The sequence below is a fragment of the Mus caroli genome, unplaced genomic scaffold (assembly GCF_978045245.1).
Source record: "Mus caroli unplaced genomic scaffold, Mus_caroli_1 scaffold_8, whole genome shotgun sequence".
Taxonomy (NCBI): Eukaryota; Metazoa; Chordata; class Mammalia; order Rodentia; family Muridae; genus Mus; species Mus caroli.
Window position 1 is genome coordinate 87,246,588 of NW_028227263.1, and position 19,287 is coordinate 87,265,874.

The 19,287-nt window shown below is 48.1% G+C and overlaps 8 non-coding genes across 8 annotated transcripts; all 8 read left to right on the top strand.

Moving 5' to 3' along the window:
* The first annotated feature begins 367 nt into the window (after positions 1 to 367).
* Positions 368 to 461, top strand: LOC147003022 (small nucleolar RNA SNORD116). The gene has a single exon (XR_015048243.1). It is a non-coding gene; the product is annotated as a small nucleolar RNA SNORD116 (small nucleolar RNA).
* A 2,471-nt stretch (positions 462 to 2,932) lies between these two features.
* LOC147003023 (small nucleolar RNA SNORD116) lies at positions 2,933 to 3,026 on the top strand. Its single transcript, XR_015048244.1, has one exon. It is a non-coding gene; the product is annotated as a small nucleolar RNA SNORD116 (small nucleolar RNA).
* A 2,471-nt stretch (positions 3,027 to 5,497) lies between these two features.
* Positions 5,498 to 5,591, top strand: LOC147003024 (small nucleolar RNA SNORD116). Its single transcript, XR_015048245.1, has one exon. It is a non-coding gene; the product is annotated as a small nucleolar RNA SNORD116 (small nucleolar RNA).
* Positions 5,592 to 8,062: 2,471 nt separating this feature from the next.
* On the top strand, positions 8,063 to 8,156 carry LOC147003025 (small nucleolar RNA SNORD116). The gene has a single exon (XR_015048246.1). It is a non-coding gene; the product is annotated as a small nucleolar RNA SNORD116 (small nucleolar RNA).
* Positions 8,157 to 10,633: 2,477 nt separating this feature from the next.
* Positions 10,634 to 10,727, top strand: LOC147003026 (small nucleolar RNA SNORD116). Its single transcript, XR_015048247.1, has one exon. It is a non-coding gene; the product is annotated as a small nucleolar RNA SNORD116 (small nucleolar RNA).
* A 2,466-nt stretch (positions 10,728 to 13,193) lies between these two features.
* LOC147003027 (small nucleolar RNA SNORD116) lies at positions 13,194 to 13,287 on the top strand. The gene has a single exon (XR_015048248.1). It is a non-coding gene; the product is annotated as a small nucleolar RNA SNORD116 (small nucleolar RNA).
* A 2,457-nt stretch (positions 13,288 to 15,744) lies between these two features.
* Positions 15,745 to 15,838, top strand: LOC147003028 (small nucleolar RNA SNORD116). Its single transcript, XR_015048325.1, has one exon. It is a non-coding gene; the product is annotated as a small nucleolar RNA SNORD116 (small nucleolar RNA).
* Positions 15,839 to 18,277: 2,439 nt separating this feature from the next.
* LOC147003029 (small nucleolar RNA SNORD116) lies at positions 18,278 to 18,371 on the top strand. Its single transcript, XR_015048311.1, has one exon. It is a non-coding gene; the product is annotated as a small nucleolar RNA SNORD116 (small nucleolar RNA).
* The last annotated feature ends 916 nt before the right edge of the window (positions 18,372 to 19,287 follow it).

Consider the following 19,287-nt stretch of genomic DNA (forward strand, 5'->3'; position numbering starts at 1 on the left):
CATATAGAGGAAATGGCCCCACAACTTTGGCTGAGTGTTGATGTCTTCCAACTGAGTCTCCAGCAAAGAGTTGTGGTGTGGCTGACTTGCCCTAGTTCACCTGAGTTAAAAGGTAAGGAACATGGGAATTGCTGCATGTATTCTAGGTGTCCTGGTCTTGGAGGAGCAGGGAACTGCTGCCATCTGTACGTCCAGTCCCTTAGGGATATGGAGCATGCTTAGGGCCTCTGGTTTCTGCCAGGTTTGGAGCTTCGGCCCATTGTCCCCTAGCAGTGTATGGGCAATGTCTTGCAGTCCCTTGCTCTCCCCAAAGCCAGAGCATTCCAGAGTACCGGAACCACTTTGTGCAATGCACTCCAATGTGCTTGGATCTATGATGATTCCCAGTCAAACATTCCTTGGAAAAGCTGAACAAAATGAGTGAAAATTCTGTACCGCCACTCTCATCGGGACTGAGGTCCAGCATCTTGGGTCTCCCAGGTGCTATGGGCGTCAGGCACAGGCTGCCCATCCACTCCATTGTTCTTGACTTCTTCGGGCTCTAGCCAGAGTCTGCAGAGACAGGTGTGTGCTTGCCCTACTCTGCCAAAAAGCATGGCGTAGGACACAGCAGCTCCTAAAGCTCAGGTGGCATGCTCACTTTGCTGTTGAGGAGATGCTTGGCAGATACTCAGTAGGGAGTCGTGCTAGGTCCAAGGATAGGGCCCAAGCCATTGTGGAAAGTAGACTGTGAGGCAAAAGTAGCAGTGGCAGTGGCACCAAAGTTTGGTTCTTCACATGGTAATATCTGGCAGTGGATTCAGGCTTCTCAGAAGCCCTGATATGAATTTTAACCCTGTTGCATTGCTTTAGAGAGTCAATAGATTTCAGGCTGCAGGTAGATTGTAGCTTGACCCAGTAGCAGGTAACTGAGACAATGTGACTGTGGTCTGTTCAGGTGGTGAACAGAAGCCTCTGTGTCCCTGGTGGCTTGTAAGATTCTCGGGCAATTGCCTTGGAAATAGAGAAGGAGCTAAGCAATGGAGGTGGTGACAGGCACCTCACTGGTCAGATTGCACCACATTTAAACACTTACCTGTGTACCAGGACTGATAGCACTTTGATGGACTCGGTGGAAGCATGAGACTTACAGACCTGTGTCTCAAGGTTTTTTGAAAGAACATTTGTAGGAATCTCCTCTTGGGTAGGTTCTGTTGCTTTGGAAGTTGTTGAAGGGATATCCTTGGAATGTTTGGACTTTCTTGGCAGCCTCCTTGGCAAGGTCAAAGGGAAAGTCTAGGAAGAGTTCTTGCATCCACAGCCTTAGGAGAAACATCTTCTTGAGAGACCCTCTAAATTAGAGACCAAGGTGTCATGGGACCTTTCTTTTCGACTTTTGGGCATGATCTTCTGGAAAGACAAGTTGCTAATGTGCATAGGAAGGAGGTTGCAATGGGGCACATGGTGTTTTGCAAATCCACCCTAGACCCATACTCACGGGAAATGTCAAGGAGAAAATGAGTTCTTGGATGCAGAGTGAATTTGATACACTAAGATGATTCCATTCACGTGGTATCCTGGCCTGGGATAGTTCAGCACAATGGGATTTTTGAGCTTCAGTGTGGGAAGCTGTACAGGATGGTGTGAGAAGTTTTCCCAGGAAGAGATCAATGCAGGGTGGATGGCCAAAAGTAATCTCTTGAGATAGGAGGAAGTCTTCACAACAGACTAAATGAGCACTGGACAGGTGGACAGAAATAGGTACTAGCTTCCATGGGCAAGGAAAAGTCAAGGGGTAAAAGACTGAGAGAGGGGGAGAGAGAGAGAGAGAGAGAGAGAGAGAGAGAGAGAGAGAGAGAGAGAGAGAGAGAGAGAGAGAGAGAGAGAGAGAGAGAGAGAGAGAGAGAGAGAGAAAAGTGTTATCTTCTGGGCCCAATTAAGCTTGCTACCCAGGAGCTGGAATTTTGAAGCCTCAGAGGAGTTTGACTTTGCCTCATGCAAAGACCCAGATGTATTGATCAGAGAAGGACTGGAGCCATGATGAAAGGATCAAAATTAGTTGGCTTAGATATCCAATGAGGCCCAATTTTGCCTGAGAACTTATTCAGAGCTGCATCCTCATTGTTCCTCAGCATAGCCAAGTGGACCAGTGATTGGCCTTGTTATTAGCTGTTTTGGACTGGATGCTTGGAGAGATGCTCTCTTTCCCTTGAGAACATTCTCAGGACACTGGTGGAGGTAGTTGATGGCCTGGACTTTAGGGAAAGTGTTGAGTAGCTGTATTTCAGCTCACATATCATCCTTAAGTCCTTAGAGTGAGCTGAGGACCCAGCAAGCACTGAGAGCCAAGGGCATGGCATGTTCACATCCAAGGCCTGAGAGTAAAAGCAAAGGAGATCTGGAAGGGCAGTGTGAAGAGGTTGGTAAGAGCAGGAGTGTTGAGGGTGCCTGTGAGCTATGACAAGCCCATAGTACATGGTAAGCCCATAATCCATCTGGTTTTGCATGGGTCCCACTGTAATGGTAGCATGTTCTCTGTGCTGTCTTCACAGGGTTGCATTCCCTGTCCAGCATGGTCCATGGCAACATATAGAGGAAATGGCCCCACAACTTTGGCTGAGTGTTGATGTCTTCCAACTGAGTCTCCAGCAAAGAGTTGTGGTGTGGCTGACTTGCCCTAGTTCACCTGAGTTAAAAGGTAAGGAACATGGGAATTGCTGCATGTATTCTAGGTGTCCTGGTCTTGGAGGAGCAGGGAACTGCTGCCATCTGTACGTCCAGTCCCTTAGGGATATGGAGCATGCTTAGGGCCTCTGGTTTCTGCCAGGTTTGGAGCTTCGGCCCATTGTCCCCTAGCAGTGTATGGGCAATGTCTTGCAGTCCCTTGCTCTCCCCAAAGCCAGAGCATTCCAGAGTACCGGAACCACTTTGTGCAATGCACTCCAATGTGCTTGGATCTATGATGATTCCCAGTCAAACATTCCTTGGAAAAGCTGAACAAAATGAGTGAAAATTCTGTACCGCCACTCTCATCGGGACTGAGGTCCAGCATCTTGGGTCTCCCAGGTGCTATGGGCGTCAGGCACAGGCTGCCCATCCACTCCATTGTTCTTGACTTCTTCGGGCTCTAGCCAGAGTCTGCAGAGACAGGTGTGTGCTTGCCCTACTCTGCCAAAAAGCATGGCGTAGGACACAGCAGCTCCTAAAGCTCAGGTGGCATGCTCACTTTGCTGTTGAGGAGATGCTTGGCAGATACTCAGTAGGGAGTCGTGCTAGGTCCAAGGATAGGGCCCAAGCCATTGTGGAAAGTAGACTGTGAGGCAAAAGTAGCAGTGGCAGTGGCACCAAAGTTTGGTTCTTCACATGGTAATATCTGGCAGTGGATTCAGGCTTCTCAGAAGCCCTGATATGAATTTTAACCCTGTTGCATTGCTTTAGAGAGTCAATAGATTTCAGGCTGCAGGTAGATTGTAGCTTGACCCAGTAGCAGGTAACTGAGACAATGTGACTGTGGTCTGTTCAGGTGGTGAACAGAAGCCTCTGTGTCCCTGGTGGCTTGTAAGATTCTCGGGCAATTGCCTTGGAAATAGAGAAGGAGCTAAGCAATGGAGGTGGTGACAGGCACCTCACTGGTCAGATTGCACCACATTTAAACACTTACCTGTGTACCAGGACTGATAGCACTTTGATGGACTCGGTGGAAGCATGAGACTTACAGACCTGTGTCTCAAGGTTTTTTGAAAGAACATTTGTAGGAATCTCCTCTTGGGTAGGTTCTGTTGCTTTGGAAGTTGTTGAAGGGATATCCTTGGAATGTTTGGACTTTCTTGGCAGCCTCCTTGGCAAGGTCAAAGGGAAAGTCTAGGAAGAGTTCTTGCATCCACAGCCTTAGGAGAAACATCTTGTTGAGAGACCCTCTAAATTAGAGACCAAGGTGTCATGGGACCTTTCTTTTCGACTTTTGGGCATGATCTTCTGGAAAGACAAGTTGCTAATGTGCATAGGAAGGAGGTTGCAATGGGGCACATGGTGTTTTGCAAATCCACCCTAGACCCATACTCACGGGAAATGTCAAGGAGAAAATGAGTTCTTGGATGCAGAGTGAATTTGATACACTAAGATGATTCCATTCACGTGGTATCCTGGCCTGGGATAGTTCAGCACAATGGGATTTTTGAGCTTCAGTGTGGGAAGCTGTACAGGATGGTGTGAGAAGTTTTCCCAGGAAGAGATCAATGCAGGGTGGATGGCCAAAAGTAATCTCTTGAGATAGGAGGAAGTCTTCACAACAGACTAAATGAGCACTGGACAGGTGGACAGAAATAGGTACTAGCTTCCATGGGCAAGGAAAAGTCAAGGGGTAAAAGACTGAGAGAGGGGGAGAGAGAGAGAGAGAGAGAGAGAGAGAGAGAGAGAGAGAGAGAGAGAGAGAGAGAGAGAGAGAGAGAGAGAGAGAGAGAGAGAGAGAGAGAGAGAGAGAAGTGTTATCTTCTGGGCCCAATTAAGCTTGCTACCCAGGAGCTGGAATTTTGAAGCCTCAGAGGAGTTTGACTTTGCCTCATGCAAAGACCCAGATGTATTGATCAGAGAAGGACTGGAGCCATGATGAAAGGATCAAAATTAGTTGGCTTAGATATCCAATGAGGCCCAATTTTGCCTGAGAACTTATTCAGAGCTGCATCCTCATTGTTCCTCAGCATAGCCAAGTGGACCAGTGATTGGCCTTGTTATTAGCTGTTTTGGACTGGATGCTTGGAGAGATGCTCTCTTTCCCTTGAGAACATTCTCAGGACACTGGTGGAGGTAGTTGATGGCCTGGACTTTAGGGAAAGTGTTGAGTAGCTGTATTTCAGCTCACATATCATCCTTAAGTCCTTAGAGTGAGCTGAGGACCCAGCAAGCACTGAGAGCCAAGGGCATGGCATGTTCACATCCAAGGCCTGAGAGTAAAAGCAAAGGAGATCTGGAAGGGCAGTGTGAAGAGGTTGGTAAGAGCAGGAGTGTTGAGGGTGCCTGTGAGCTATGACAAGCCCATAGTACATGGTAAGCCCATAATCCATCTGGTTTTGAATGGGTCCCACTGTAATGGTAGCATGTTCTCTGTGCTGTCTTCACAGGGTTGCATTCCCTGTCCAGCATGGTCCATGGCAACATATAGAGGAAATGGCCCCACAACTTTGGCTGAGTGTTGATGTCTTCCAACCGAGTCTCCAGCAAAGAGTTGTGGTGTGGCTGACTTGCCCTAGTTCACCTGAGTTAAAAGGTAAGGAACATGGGAATTGCTGCATGTATTCTAGGTGTCCTGGTCTTGGAGGAGCAGGGAACTGCTGCCATCTGTACGTCCAGTCCCTTCGGGATATGGAGCATGCTTAGGGCCTCTGGTTTCTACCAGGTTTGGAGCTTCGGCCCATTGTCCCCTGGCAGTGTATGGGCAATGTCTTGCAGTCCCTTGCTCTCCCCAAAGCCAGAGCATTCCAGAGTACCGGAACCACTTTGTGCAATGCACTCCAATGTGCTTGGATCTATGATGATTCCCAGTCAAACATTCCTTGGAAAAGCTGAACAAAATGAGTGAAAATTCTGTACCGCCACTCTCATCGGGACTGAGGTCCAGCATCTTGGGTCTCCCAGGTGCTATGGGCGTCAGGCACAGGCTGCCCATCCACTCCATTGTTCTTGACTTCTTCGGGCTCTAGCCAGAGTCTGCAGAGACAGGTGTGTGCTTGCCCTACTCTGCCAAAAAGCATGGCGTAGGACACAGCAGCTCCTAAAGCTCAGGTGGCATGCTCACTTTGCTGTTGAGGAGATGCTTGGCAGATACTCAGTAGGGAGTCGTGCTAGGTCCAAGGATAGGGCCCAAGCCATTGTGGAAAGTAGACTGTGAGGCAAAAGTAGCAGTGGCAGTGGCACCAAAGTTTGGTTCTTCACATGGTAATATCTGGCAGTGGATTCAGGTTTCTCAGAAGCCCTGATATGAATTTTAACCCTGTTGCATTGCTTTAGAGAGTCAATAGATTTCAGGCTGCAGGTAGATTGTAGCTTGACCCAGTAGCAGGTAACTGAGACAATGTGACTGTGGTCTGTTCAGGTGGTGAACAGAAGCCTCTGTGTCCCTGGTGGCTTGTAAGATTCTCGGGCAATTGCCTTGGAAATAGAGAAGGAGCTAAGCAATGGAGGTGGTGACAGGCACCTCACTGGACAGATTGCACCACATTTAAACACTTACCTGTGTACCAGGACTGATAGCACTTTGATGGACTCGGTGGAAGCATGAGACTTACAGACCTGTGTCTCAATAGGTTTTTTGAAAGAACATTTGTAGGAATCTCCTCTTGGGTAGGTTCTGTTGCTTTGGAAGTTGTTGAAGGGATATCCTTGGAATGTTTGGACTTTCTTGGCAGCCTCCTTGGCAAGGTCAAAGGGAAAGTCTAGGAAGAGTTCTTGCATCCACAGCCTTAGGAGAAACATCTTGGTGAGAGACCCTCTAAATTAGAGACCAAGGTGTCATGGGACCTTTCTTTTCGACTTTTGGGCATGATCTTCTGGAAAGACAAGTTGCTAATGTGCATAGGAAGGAGGTTGCAATGGGGCACATGGTGTTTTGCAAATCCACCCTAGACCCATACTCACGGGAAATGTCAAGGAGAAAATGAGTTCTTGGATGCAGAGTGAATTTGATACACTAAGATGATTCCATTCACGTGGTATCCTGGCCTGGGATAGTTCAGCACAATGGGATTTTTGAGCTTCAGTGTGGGAAGCTGTACAGGATGGTGTGAGAAGTTTTCCCAGGAAGAGATCAATGCAGGGTGGATGGCCAAAAGCAATCTCTTGAGATAGGAGGAAGTCTTCACAACAGACTAAATGAGCACTGGACAGGTGGACAGAAATAGGTACTAGCTTCCATGGGCAAGGAAAAGTCAAGGGGTAAAAGACTGAGAGAGGGGGAGAGAGAGAGAGAGAGAGAGAGAGAGAGAGAGAGAGAGAGAGAGAGAGAGAGAGAGAGAGAGAGAGAGAGAGAGAGAGAGAGAGAGAGAGAGAGAGAAGTGTTATCTTCTGGGCCCAATTAAGCTTGCTACCCAGGAGCTGGAATTTTGAAGCCTCAGAGGAGTTTGACTTTGCCTCATGCAAAGACCCAGATGTATTGATCAGAGAAGGACTGGAGCCATGATGAAAGGATCAAAATTAGTTGGCTTAGATATCCAATGAGGCCCAATTTTGCCTGAGAACTTATTCAGAGCTGCATCCTCATTGTTCCTCAGCATAGCCAAGTGGACCAGTGATTGGCCTTGTTATTAGCTGTTTTGGACTGGATGCTTGGAGAGATGCTCTCTTTCCCTTGAGAACATTCTCAGGACACTGGTGGAGGTAGTTGATGGCCTGGACTTTAGGGAAAGTGTTGAGTAGCTGTATTTCAGCTCACATATCATCCTTAAGTCCTTAGAGTGAGCTGAGGACCCAGCAAGCACTGAGAGCCAAGGGCATGGCATGTTCACATCCAAGGCCTGAGAGTAAAAGCAAAGGAGATCTGGAAGGGCAGTGTGAAGAGGTTGGTAAGAGCAGGAGTGTTGAGGGTGCCTGTGAGCTATGACAAGCCCATAGTACATGGTAAGCCCATAATCCATCTGGTTTTGAATGGGTCCCACTGTAATGGTAGCATGTTCTCTGTGCTGTCTTCACAGGGTTGCATTCCCTGTCCAGCATGGTCCATGGCAACATATAGAGGAAATGGCCCCACAACTTTGGCTGAGTGTTGATGTCTTCCAACCGAGTCTCCAGCAAAGAGTTGTGGTGTGGCTGACTTGCCCTAGTTCACCTGAGTTAAAAGGTAAGGAACATGGGAATTGCTGCATGTATTCTAGGTGTCCTGGTCTTGGAGGAGCAGGGAACTGCTGCCATCTGTACGTCCAGTCCCTTCGGGATATGGAGCATGCTTAGGGCCTCTGGTTTCTCCCAGGTTTGGAGCTTCGGCCCATTGTCCCCTGGCAGTGTATGGGCAATGTCTTGCAGTCCCTTGCTCTCCCCAAAGCCAGAGCATTCCAGAGTACCGGAACCACTTTGTGCAATGCACTCCAATGTGCTTGGATCTATGATGATTCCCAGTCAAACATTCCTTGGAAAAGCTGAACAAAATGAGTGAAAATTCTGTACCGCCACTCTCATCGGGACTGAGGTCCAGCATCTTGGGTCTCCCAGGTGCTATGGGCGTCAGGCACAGGCTGCCCATCCACTCCATTGTTCTTGACTTCTTCGGGCTCTAGCCAGAGTCTGCAGAGACAGGTGTGTGCTTGCCCTACTCTGCCAAAAAGCATGGCGTAGGACACAGCAGCTCCTAAAGCTCAGGTGGCATGCTCACTTTGCTGTTGAGGAGATGCTTGGCAGATACTCAGTAGGGAGTCGTGCTAGGTCCAAGGATAGGGCCCAAGCCATTGTGGAAAGTAGACTGTGAGGCAAAAGTAGCAGTGGCAGTGGCACCAAAGTTTGGTTCTTCACATGGTAATATCTGGCAGTGGATTCAGGTTTCTCAGAAGCCCTGATATGAATTTTAACCCTGTTGCATTGCTTTAGAGAGTCAATAGATTTCAGGCTGCAGGTAGATTGTAGCTTGACCCAGTAGCAGGTAACTGAGACAATGTGACTGTGGTCTGTTCAGGTGGTGAACAGAAGCCTCTGTGTCCCTGGTGGCTTGTAAGATTCTCGGGCAATTGCCTTGGAAATAGAGAAGGAGCTAAGCAATGGAGGTGGTGACAGGCACCTCACTGGACAGATTGCACCACATTTAAACACTTACCTGTGTACCAGGACTGATAGCACTTTGATGGACTCGGTGGAAGCATGAGACTTACAGACCTGTGTCTCAATAGGTTTTTTGAAAGAACATTTGTAGGAATCTCCTCTTGGGTAGGTTCTGTTGCTTTGGAAGTTGTTGAAGGGATATCCTTGGAATGTTTGGACTTTCTTGGCAGCCTCCTTGGCAAGGTCAAAGGGAAAGTCTAGGAAGAGTTCTTGCATCCACAGCCTTAGGAGAAACATCTTGGTGAGAGACCCTCTAAATTAGAGACCAAGGTGTCATGGGACCTTTCTTTTCGACTTTTGGGCATGATCTTCTGGAAAGACAAGTTGCTAATGTGCATAGGAAGGAGGTTGCAATGGGGCACATGGTGTTTTGCAAATCCACCCTAGACCCATACTCACGGGAAATGTCAAGGAGAAAATGAGTTCTTGGATGCAGAGTGAATTTGATACACTAAGATGATTCCATTCACGTGGTATCCTGGCCTGGGATAGTTCAGCACAATGGGATTTTTGAGCTTCAGTGTGGGAAGCTGTACAGGATGGTGTGAGAAGTTTTCCCAGGAAGAGATCAATGCAGGGTGGATGGCCAAAAGCAATCTCTTGAGATAGGAGGAAGTCTTCACAACAGACTAAATGAGCACTGGACAGGTGGACAGAAATAGGTACTAGCTTCCATGGGCAAGGAAAAGTCAAGGGGTAAAAGACTGAGAGAGGGGGAGAGAGAGAGAGAGAGAGAGAGAGAGAGAGAGAGAGAGAGAGAGAGAGAGAGAGAGAGAGAGAGAGAGAGAGAGAGAGAGAGAGAGAGAGAGAGAGAGAGAGAAGTGTTATCTTCTGGGCCCAATTAAGCTTGCTACCCAGGAGCTGGAATTTTGAAGCCTCAGAGGAGTTTGACTTTGCCTCATGCAAAGACCCAGATGTATTGATCAGAGAAGGACTGGAGCCATGATGAAAGGATCAAAATTAGTTGGCTTAGATATCCAATGAGGCCCAATTTTGCCTGAGAACTTATTCAGAGCTGCATCCTCATTGTTCCTCAGCATAGCCAAGTGGACCAGTGATTGGCCTTGTTATTAGCTGTTTTGGACTGGATGCTTGGAGAGATGCTCTCTTTCCCTTGAGAACATTCTCAGGACACTGGTGGAGGTAGTTGATGGCCTGGACTTTAGGGAAAGTGTTGAGTAGCTGTATTTCAGCTCACATATCATCCTTAAGTCCTTAGAGTGAGCTGAGGACCCAGCAAGCACTGAGAGCCAAGGGCATGGCATGTTCACATCCAAGGCCTGAGAGTAAAAGCAAAGGAGATCTGGAAGGGCAGTGTGAAGAGGTTGGTAAGAGCAGGAGTGTTGAGGGTGCCTGTGAGCTATGACAAGCCCATAGTACATGGTAAGCCCATAATCCATCTGGTTTTGCATGGGTCCCACTGTAATGGTAGCATGTTCTCTGTGCTGTCTTCACAGGGTTGCATTCCCTGTCCAGCATGGTCCATGGCAACATATAGAGGAAATGGCCCCACAACTTTGGCTGAGTGTTGATGTCTTCCAACTGAGTCTCCAGCAAAGAGTTGTGGTGTGGCTGACTTGCCCTAGTTCACCTGAGTTAAAAGGTAAGGAACATGGGAATTGCTGCATGTATTCTAGGTGTCCTGGTCTTGGAGGAGCAGGGAACTGCTGCCATCTGTACGTCCAGTCCCTTAGGGATATGGAGCATGCTTAGGGCCTCTGGTTTCTCCCAGGTTTGGAGCTTCGGCCCATTGTCCCCTAGCAGTGTATGGGCAATGTCTTGCAGTCCCTTGCTCTCCCCAAAGCCAGAGCATTCCAGAGTACCGGAACCACTTTGTGCAATGCACTCCAATGTGCTTGGATCTATGATGATTCCCAGTCAAACATTCCTTGGAAAAGCTGAACAAAATGAGTGAAAATTCTGTACCGCCACTCTCATCGGGACTGAGGTCCAGCATCTTGGGTCTCCCAGGTGCTATGGGCGTCAGGCACAGGCTGCCCATCCACTCCATTGTTCTTGACTTCTTCGGGCTCTAGCCAGAGTCTGCAGAGACAGGTGTGTGCTTGCCCTACTCTGCCAAAAAGCATGGCGTAGGACACAGCAGCTCCTAAAGCTCAGGTGGCATGCTCACTTTGCTGTTGAGGAGATGCTTGGCAGATACTCAGTAGGGAGTCGTGCTAGGTCCAAGGATAGGGCCCAAGCCATTGTGGAAAGTAGACTGTGAGGCAAAAGTAGCAGTGGCAGTGGCACCAAAGTTTGGTTCTTCACATGGTAATATCTGGCAGTGGATTCAGGCTTCTCAGAAGCCCTGATATGAATTTTAACCCTGTTGCATTGCTTTAGAGAGTCAATAGATTTCAGGCTGCAGGTAGATTGTAGCTTGACCCAGTAGCAGGTAACTGAGACAATGTGACTGTGGTCTGTTCAGGTGGTGAACAGAAGCCTCTGTGTCCCTGGTGGCTTGTAAGATTCTCGGGCAATTGCCTTGGAAATAGAGAAGGAGCAAAGCAATGGAGGTGGTGACAGGAACCTCACTGGTCAGATTGCACCACATTTAAACACTTACCTGTGTACCAGGACTGATAGCACTTTGATGGACTCGGTGGAAGCATGAGACTTACAGACCTGTGTCTCAATAGGTTTTTTGAAAGAACATTTGTAGGAATCTCCTCTTGGGTAGGTTCTGTTGCTTTGGAAGTTGTTGAAGGGATATCCTTGGAATGTTTGGACTTTCTTGGCAGCCTCCTTGGCAAGGTCAAAGGGAAAGTCTAGGAAGAGTTCTTGCATCCACAGCCTTAGGAGAAACATCTTGTTGAGAGACCCTCTAAATTAGAGACCAAGGTGTCATGGGACCTTTCTTTTCGACTTTTGGGCATGATCTTCTGGAAAGACAAGTTGCTAATGTGCATAGGAAGGAGGTTGCAATGGGGCACATGGTGTTTTGCAAATCCACCCTAGACCCATACTCACGGGAAATGTCAAGGAGAAAATGAGTTCTTGGATGCAGAGTGAATTTGATACACTAAGATGATTCCATTCACGTGGTATCCTGGCCTGGGATAGTTCAGCACAATGGGATTTTTGAGCTTCAGTGTGGGAAGCTGTACAGGATGGTGTGAGAAGTTTTCCCAGGAAGAGATCAATGCAGGGTGGATGGCCAAAAGCAATCTCTTGAGATAGGAGGAAGTCTTCACAACAGACTAAATGAGCTCTGGACAGGTGGACAGCAATAGGTACTGGCTTCCATGGGCAAGGAAAAGTCAAGGGGTAAAAGACTGAGAGAGGGGGAGAGAGAGAGAGAGAGAGAGAGAGAGAGAGAGAGAGAGAGAGAGAGAGAGAGAGAGAGAGAGAGAGAGAGAGAGAGAGAGAGAGAGAGAGAAAGTGTTATCTTCTGGGCCCAATTAAGCTTGCTACCCAGGAGCTGGAATTTTGAAGCCTCAGAGGAGTTTGACTTTGCCTCATGCAAAGACCCAGATGTATTGATCAGAGAAGGACCGGAGCCATGATGAAAGGATCAAAATTAGTTGGCTTAGATATCCAATGAGGCCCAATTTTGCCTGAGAACTTATTCAGAGCTGCATCCTCATTGTTCCTCAGCATAGCCAAGTGGACCAGTGATTGGCCTTGTTATTAGCTGTTTCGGACTGGATGCTTGGAGAGATGCTCTCTTTCCCTTGAGAAAATTCTCAGGACACTGGTGGAGGTAGTTGATGGCCTGGACTTTAGGGAAAGTGTTGAGTAGCTGTATTTCAGCTCACATATCATCCTTAAGTCCTTAGAGTGAGCTGAGGACCCAGCAAGCACTGAGAGCCAAGGGCATGGCATGTTCACATCCAAGGCCTGAGAGTAAAAGCAAAGGAGATCTGGAAGGGCAGTGTGAAGAGGTTGGTAAGAGCAGGAGTGTTGAGGGTGCCTGTGAGCTATGACAAGCCCATAGTACATGGTAAGCCCATAATCCATCTGGTTTTGCATGGGTCCCACTGTAATGGTAGCATTTTCTCTGTGCTGTCTTCACAGGGTTGCATTCCCTGTCCAGCATGGTCCATGGCAACATATAGAGGAAATGGCCCCACAACTTTGGCTGAGTGTTGATGTCTTCCAACCGAGTCTCCAGCAAAGAGTTGTGGTGTGGCTGACTTGCCCTAGTTCACCTGAGTTAAAAGGTAAGGAACATGGGAATTGCTGCATGTATTCTAGGTGTCCTGGTCTTGGAGGAGCAGGGAACTGCTGCCATCTGTACGTCCAGTCCCTTCGGGATATGGAGCATGCTTAGGGCCTCTGGTTTCTACCAGGTTTGGAGCTTCGGCCCATTGTCCCCTGGCAGTGTATGGGCAATGTCTTGCAGTCCCTTGCTCTCCCCAAAGCCAGAGCATTCCAGAGTACCGGAACCACTTTGTGCAATGCACTCCAATGTGCTTGGATCTATGATGATTCCCAGTCAAACATTCCTTGGAAAAGCTGAACAAAATGAGTGAAAATTCTGTACCGCCACTCTCATCGGGACTGAGGTCCAGCATCTTGGGTCTCCCAGGTGCTATGGGCGTCAGGCACAGGCTGCCCATCCACTCCATTGTTCTTGACTTCTTCGGGCTCTAGCCAGAGTCTGCAGAGACAGGTGTGTGCTTGCCCTACTCTGCCAAAAAGCATGGCGTAGGACACAGCAGCTCCTAAAGCTCAGGTGGCATGCTCACTTTGCTGTTGAGGAGATGCTTGGCAGATACTCAGTAGGGAGTCGTGCTAGGTCCAAGGATAGGGCCCAAGCCATTGTGGAAAGTAGACTGTGAGGCAAAAGTAGCAGTGGCAGTGGCACCAAAGTTTGGTTCTTCACATGGTAATATCTGGCAGTGGAGTCAGGCTTCTCAGAAGCCCTGATATGAATTTTAACCCTGTTGCATTGCTTTAGAGAGTCAATAGATTTCAGGCTGCAGGTAGATTGTAGCTTGACCCAGTAGCAGGTAACTGAGACAATGTGACTGTGGTCTGTTCAGGTGGTGAACAGAAGCCTCTGTGTCCCTGGTGGCTTGTAAGATTCTCGGGCAATTGCCTTGGAAATAGAGAAGGAGCTAAGCAATGGAGGTGGTGACAGGCACCTCACTGGTCAGATTGCACCACATTTAAACACTTACCTGTGTACCAGGACTGATAGCACTTTGATGGACTCGGTGGAAGCATGAGACTTACAGACCTGTGTCTCAAGGTTTTTTGAAAGAACATTTGTAGGAATCTCCTCTTGGGTAGGTTCTGTTGCTTTGGAAGTTGTTGAAGGGATATCCTTGGAATGTTTGGACTTTCTTGGCAGCCTCCTTGGCAAGGTCAAAGGGAAAGTCTAGGAAGAGTTCTTGCATCCACAGCCTTAGGAGAAACATCTTGTTGAGAGACCCTCTAAATTAGAGACCAAGGTGTCATGGGACCTTTCTTTTCGACTTTTGGGCATGATCTTCTGGAAAGACAAGTTGCTAATGTGCATAGGAAGGAGGTTGCAATGGGGCACATGGTGTTTTGCAAATCCACCCTAGACCCATACTCACGGGAAATGTCAAGGAGAAAATGAGTTCTTGGATGCAGAGTGAATTTGATACACTAAGATGATTCCATTCACGTGGTATCCTGACCTGGGATAGTTCAGCACAATGGGATTTTTGAGCTTCAGTGTGGGAAGCTGTACAGGATGGTGTGAGAAGTTTTCCCAGGAAGAGATCAATGCAGGGTGGATGGCCAAAAGCAATCTCTTGAGATAGGAGGAAGTCTTCACAACAGACTAAATGAGCACTGGACAGGTGGACAGAAATAGGTACTAGCTTCCATGGGCAAGGAAAAGTCAAGTGGTAAAAGACTGAGAGAGGGGGAGAGAGAGAGAGAGAGAGAGAGAGAGAGAGAGAGAGAGAGAGAGAGAGAGAGAGAGAGAGAGAGAGAGAGAGAGAGAGAGAGAGAAGTGTTATCTTCTGGGCCCAATTAAGCTTGCTACCCAGGAGCTGGAATTTTGAAGCCTCAGAGGAGTTTGACTTTGCCTCATGCAAAGACCCAAATGTATTGATCAGAGAAGGACTGGAGCCATGATGAAAGGATCAAAATTAGTTGGCTTAGATATCCAATGAGGCCCAATTTTGCCTGAGAACTTATTCAGAGCTGCATCCTCATTGTTCCTCAGCATAGCCAAGTGGACCAGTGATTGGCCTTGTTATTAGCTGTTTCGGACTGGATGCTTGGAGAGATGCTCTCTTTCCCTTGAGAACATTCTCAGGACACTGGTGGAGGTAGTTGATGGCCTGGACTTTAGGGAAAGTGTTGAGTAGCTGTATTTCAGCTCACATATCATCCTTAAGTCCTTAGAGTGAGCTGAGGACCCAGCAAGCACTGAGAGCCAAGGGCATGGCATGTTCACATCCAAGGCCTGAGAGTAAAAGCAAAGGAGATCTGGAAGGGCAGTTTGAAGAGGTTGGTAAGAGCAGGAGTGTTGAGGGTGCCTGTGAGCTATGACAAGCCCATAGTACATGGTAAGCCCATAATCCATCTGGTTTTGCATGGGTCCCACTGTAATGGTAGCATGTTCTCTGTGCTGTCTTCACAGGGTTGCATTCCCTGTCCAGCATGGTCCATGGCAACATATAGAGGAAATGGCCCCACAACTTTGGCTGAGTGTTGATGTCTTCCAACCGAGTCTCCAGCAAAGAGTTGTGGTGTGGCTGACTTGCCCTAGTTCACCTGAGTTAAAAGGTAAGGAACATGGGAATTGCTGCATGTATTCTAGGTGTCCTGGTCTTGGAGGAGCAGGGAACTGCTGCCATCTGTACGTCCAGTCCCTTCGGGATATGGAGCATGCTTAGGGCCTCTGGTTTCTACCAGGTTTGGAGCTTCGGCCCATTGTCCCCTGGCAGTGTATGGGCAATGTCTTGCAGTCCCTTGCTCTCCCCAAAGCCAGAGCATTCCAGAGTACCGGAACCACTTTGTGCAATGCACTCCAATGTGCTTGGATCTATGATGATTCCCAGTCAAACATTCCTTGGAAAAGCTGAACAAAATGAGTGAAAATTCAGTACCGCCACTCTCATTGGGACTGAGGTCCAGCATTTTGGGTCTCCCAGGTGCTATGAGCGTCAGGCACAGGCTGCCCATCCACTCCATTGTTCTTGACTTCTTCGGGCTCTAGCCAGAGTCTGCAGAGACAGGTGTGTGCTTGCCCTACTCTGCCAAAAAGCATGGCGTAGGACACAGCAGCTCCTAAAGCTCAGGTGGCATGCTCACTTTGCTGTTGAGGAGATGCTTGGCAGATACTCAGTAGGGAGTCGTGCTAGGTCCAAGGATAGGGCCCAAGCCATTGTGGAAAGTAGACTGTGAGGCATAGTAGCAGTGGCAGTGGCACCAAAGTTTGGTTCTTCACATGGTAATATCTGGCAGTGGATTCAGGCTTCTCAGAAGCCCTGATATGAATTTTAACCCTGTTGCATTGCTTTAGAGAGTCAATAGATTTCAGGCTGCAGGTAGATTGTAGCTTGACCCAGTAGCAGGTAACTGAGACAATGTGACTGTGGTCTGTTCAGGTGGTGAACAGAAGCCTCTGTGTCCCTGGTGGCTTGTAAGATTCTCGGGCAATTGCCTTGAAAATAGAGAAGGAGCTAAGCAATGGAGGTGGTGACAGGCACCTCACTGGTCAGATTGCACCACATTTAAACACTTACCTGTGTACCAGGACTGATAGCACTTTGATAGACTCGGTGGAAGCATGAGACTTACAGACCTGTGTCTCAATAGGTTTTTTGAAAGAACATTTGTAGGAATCTCCTCTTGGGTAGGTTCTGTTGCTTTGGAAGTTGTTGAAGGGATATCCTTGGAATGTTTGGACTTTCTTGGCAGCCTCCTTGGCAAGGTCAAAGGGAAAGTCTAGGAAGAGTTCTTGCATCCACAGCCTTAGGAGAAACATCTTGTTGAGAGACCCTCTAAATTAGAGACCAAGGTGTCATGGGACCTTTCTTTTCGACTTTTGGGCATGATCTTCTGGAAAGACAAGTTGCTAATGTGCATAGGAAGGAGGTTGCAATGGGGCACATGGTGTTTTGCAAATCCACCCTAGACCCATACTCACGGGAAATGTCAAGGAGAAAATGAGTTCTTGGATGCAGAGTGAATTTGATACACTAAGATGATTCCATTCACGTGGTATCCTGGCCTGGGATAGTTCAGCACAATGGGATTTTTGAGCTTCAGTGTGGGAAGCTGTACAGGATGGTGTGAGAAGTTTTCCCAGGAAGAGATCAATGCAGGGTGGATGGCCAAAAGCAATCTCTTGAGATAGGAGGAAGTCTTCACAACAGACTAAATGAGCTCTGGACAGGTGGACAGCAATAGGTACTGGCTTCCATGGGCAAGGAAAAGTCAAGGGGTAAAAGACTGAGAGAGGGAGAGAGAGAGAGAGAGAGAGAGAGAGAGAGAGAGAGAGAGAGAGAGAGAGAGAGAGAGAGAGAGAGAAAGTGTTATCTTCTGGGCCCAATTAAGCTTGCTACCCAGGAGCTGGAATTTTGAAGCCTCAGAGGAGTTTGACTTTGCCTCATGCAAAGACCCAGATGTATTGATCAGAGAAGGACTGGAGCCATGATGAAAGGATCAAAATTAGTTGGCTTAGATATCCAATGAGGCCCAATTTTGCCTGAGAACTTATTCAGAGCTGCATCCTCATTGTTCCTCAGCATAGCCAAGTGGACCAGTGATTGGCCTTGTTATTAGCTGTTTCGGACTGGATGCTTGGAGAGATGCTCTCTTTCCCTTGAGAACATTCTCAGGACACTGGTGGAGGTAGTTGATGGCCTGGACTTTAGGGAAAGTGTTGAGTAGCTGTATTTCAGCTCACATATCATCCTTAAGTCCTTAGAGTGAGCTGAGGACCCAGCAAGCACTGAGAGCCAAGGGCATGGCATGTTCACATCCAAGGCCTGAGAGTAAAAGCAAAGGAGATCTGGAAGGGCAGTTTGAAGAGGTTGGTAAGAGCAGGAGTGTTGAGGGTGCCTGTGAGCTATGACAAGCCCATAGTACATGGTAAGCCCATAATCCATCTGGTTTTGCATGGGTCCCACTGTAATGGTAGCATGTTCTCTGTGCTGTCTTCACAGGGTTGCATTCCCTGTCCAGCATGGTCCATGGCAACATATAGAGGAAATGGCCCCACAACTTTGGCTGAGTGTTGATGTCTTCCAACCGAGTCTCCAGCAAAGAGTTGTGGTGTGGCTGACTTGCCCTAGTTCACCTGAGTTAAAAGGTAAGGAACATGGGAATTGCTGCATGTATTCTAGGTGTCCTGGTCTTGGAGGAGCAGGGAACTGCTGCCATCTGTACGTCCAGTCCCTTCGGGATATGGAGCATGCTTAGGGCCTCTGGTTTCTACCAGGTTTGGAGCTTCGGCCCATTGTCCCCTGGCAGTGTATGGGCAATGTCTTGCAGTCCCTTGCTCTCCCCAAAGCCAGAGCATTCCAGAGTACCGGAACCACTTTGTGCAATGCACTCCAATGTGCTTGGATCTATGATGATTCCCAGTCAAACATTCCTTGGAAAAGCTGAACAAAATGAGTGAAAATTCTGTACCGCCACTCTCATTGGGACTGAGGTCCAGCATTTTGGGTCTCCCAGGTGCTATGAGCGTCAGACACAGGCTGCCCATCCACTCCATTGTTCTTGACTTCTTCGGGCTCTAGCCAGAGTCTGCAGAGACAGGTGTGTGCTTGCCCTACTCTGCCAAAAAGCATGGCGTAGGACACAGCAGCTCCTAAAGCTCAGGTGGCATGCTCACTTTGCTGTTGAGGAGATGCTTGGCAGATACTCAGTAGGGAGTCGTGCTAGGTCCAAGGATAGGGCCCAAGCCATTGTGGAAAGTAGACTGTGAGGCATAGTAGCAGTGGCAGTGGCACCAAAGTTTGGTTCTTCACATGGTAATATCTGGCAGTGGATTCAGGCTTCTCAGAAGCCCTGATATGAATTTTAACCCTGTTGCATTGCTTTAGAGAGTCAATAGATTTCAGGCTGCAGGTAGATTGTAGCTTGACCCAGTAGCAGGTAACTGAGACAATGTGACTGTGGTCTGTTCAGGTGGTGAACAGAAGCCTCTGTGTCCCTGGTGGCTTGTAAGATTCTCGGGCAATTGCCTTGGAAATAGAGAAGGAGCTAAGCAATGGAGGTGGTGACAGGCACCTCACTGGTCAGATTGCACCACATTTAAACACTTACCTGTGTACCAGGACTGATAGCACTTTGATAGACTCGGTGGAAGCATGAGACTTACAGACCTGTGTCTCAATAGGTTTTTTGAAAGAACATTTGTAGGAATCTCCTCTTGGGTAGGTTCTGTTGCTTTGGAAGTTGTTGAAGGGATATCCTTGGAATGTTTGGACTTTCTTGGCAGCCTCCTTGGCAAGGTCAAAGGGAAAGTCTAGGAAGAGTTCTTGCATCCACAGCCTTAGGAGAAACATCTTGTTGAGAGACCCTCTAAATTAGAGACCAAGGTGTCATGGGACCTTTCTTTTCGACTTT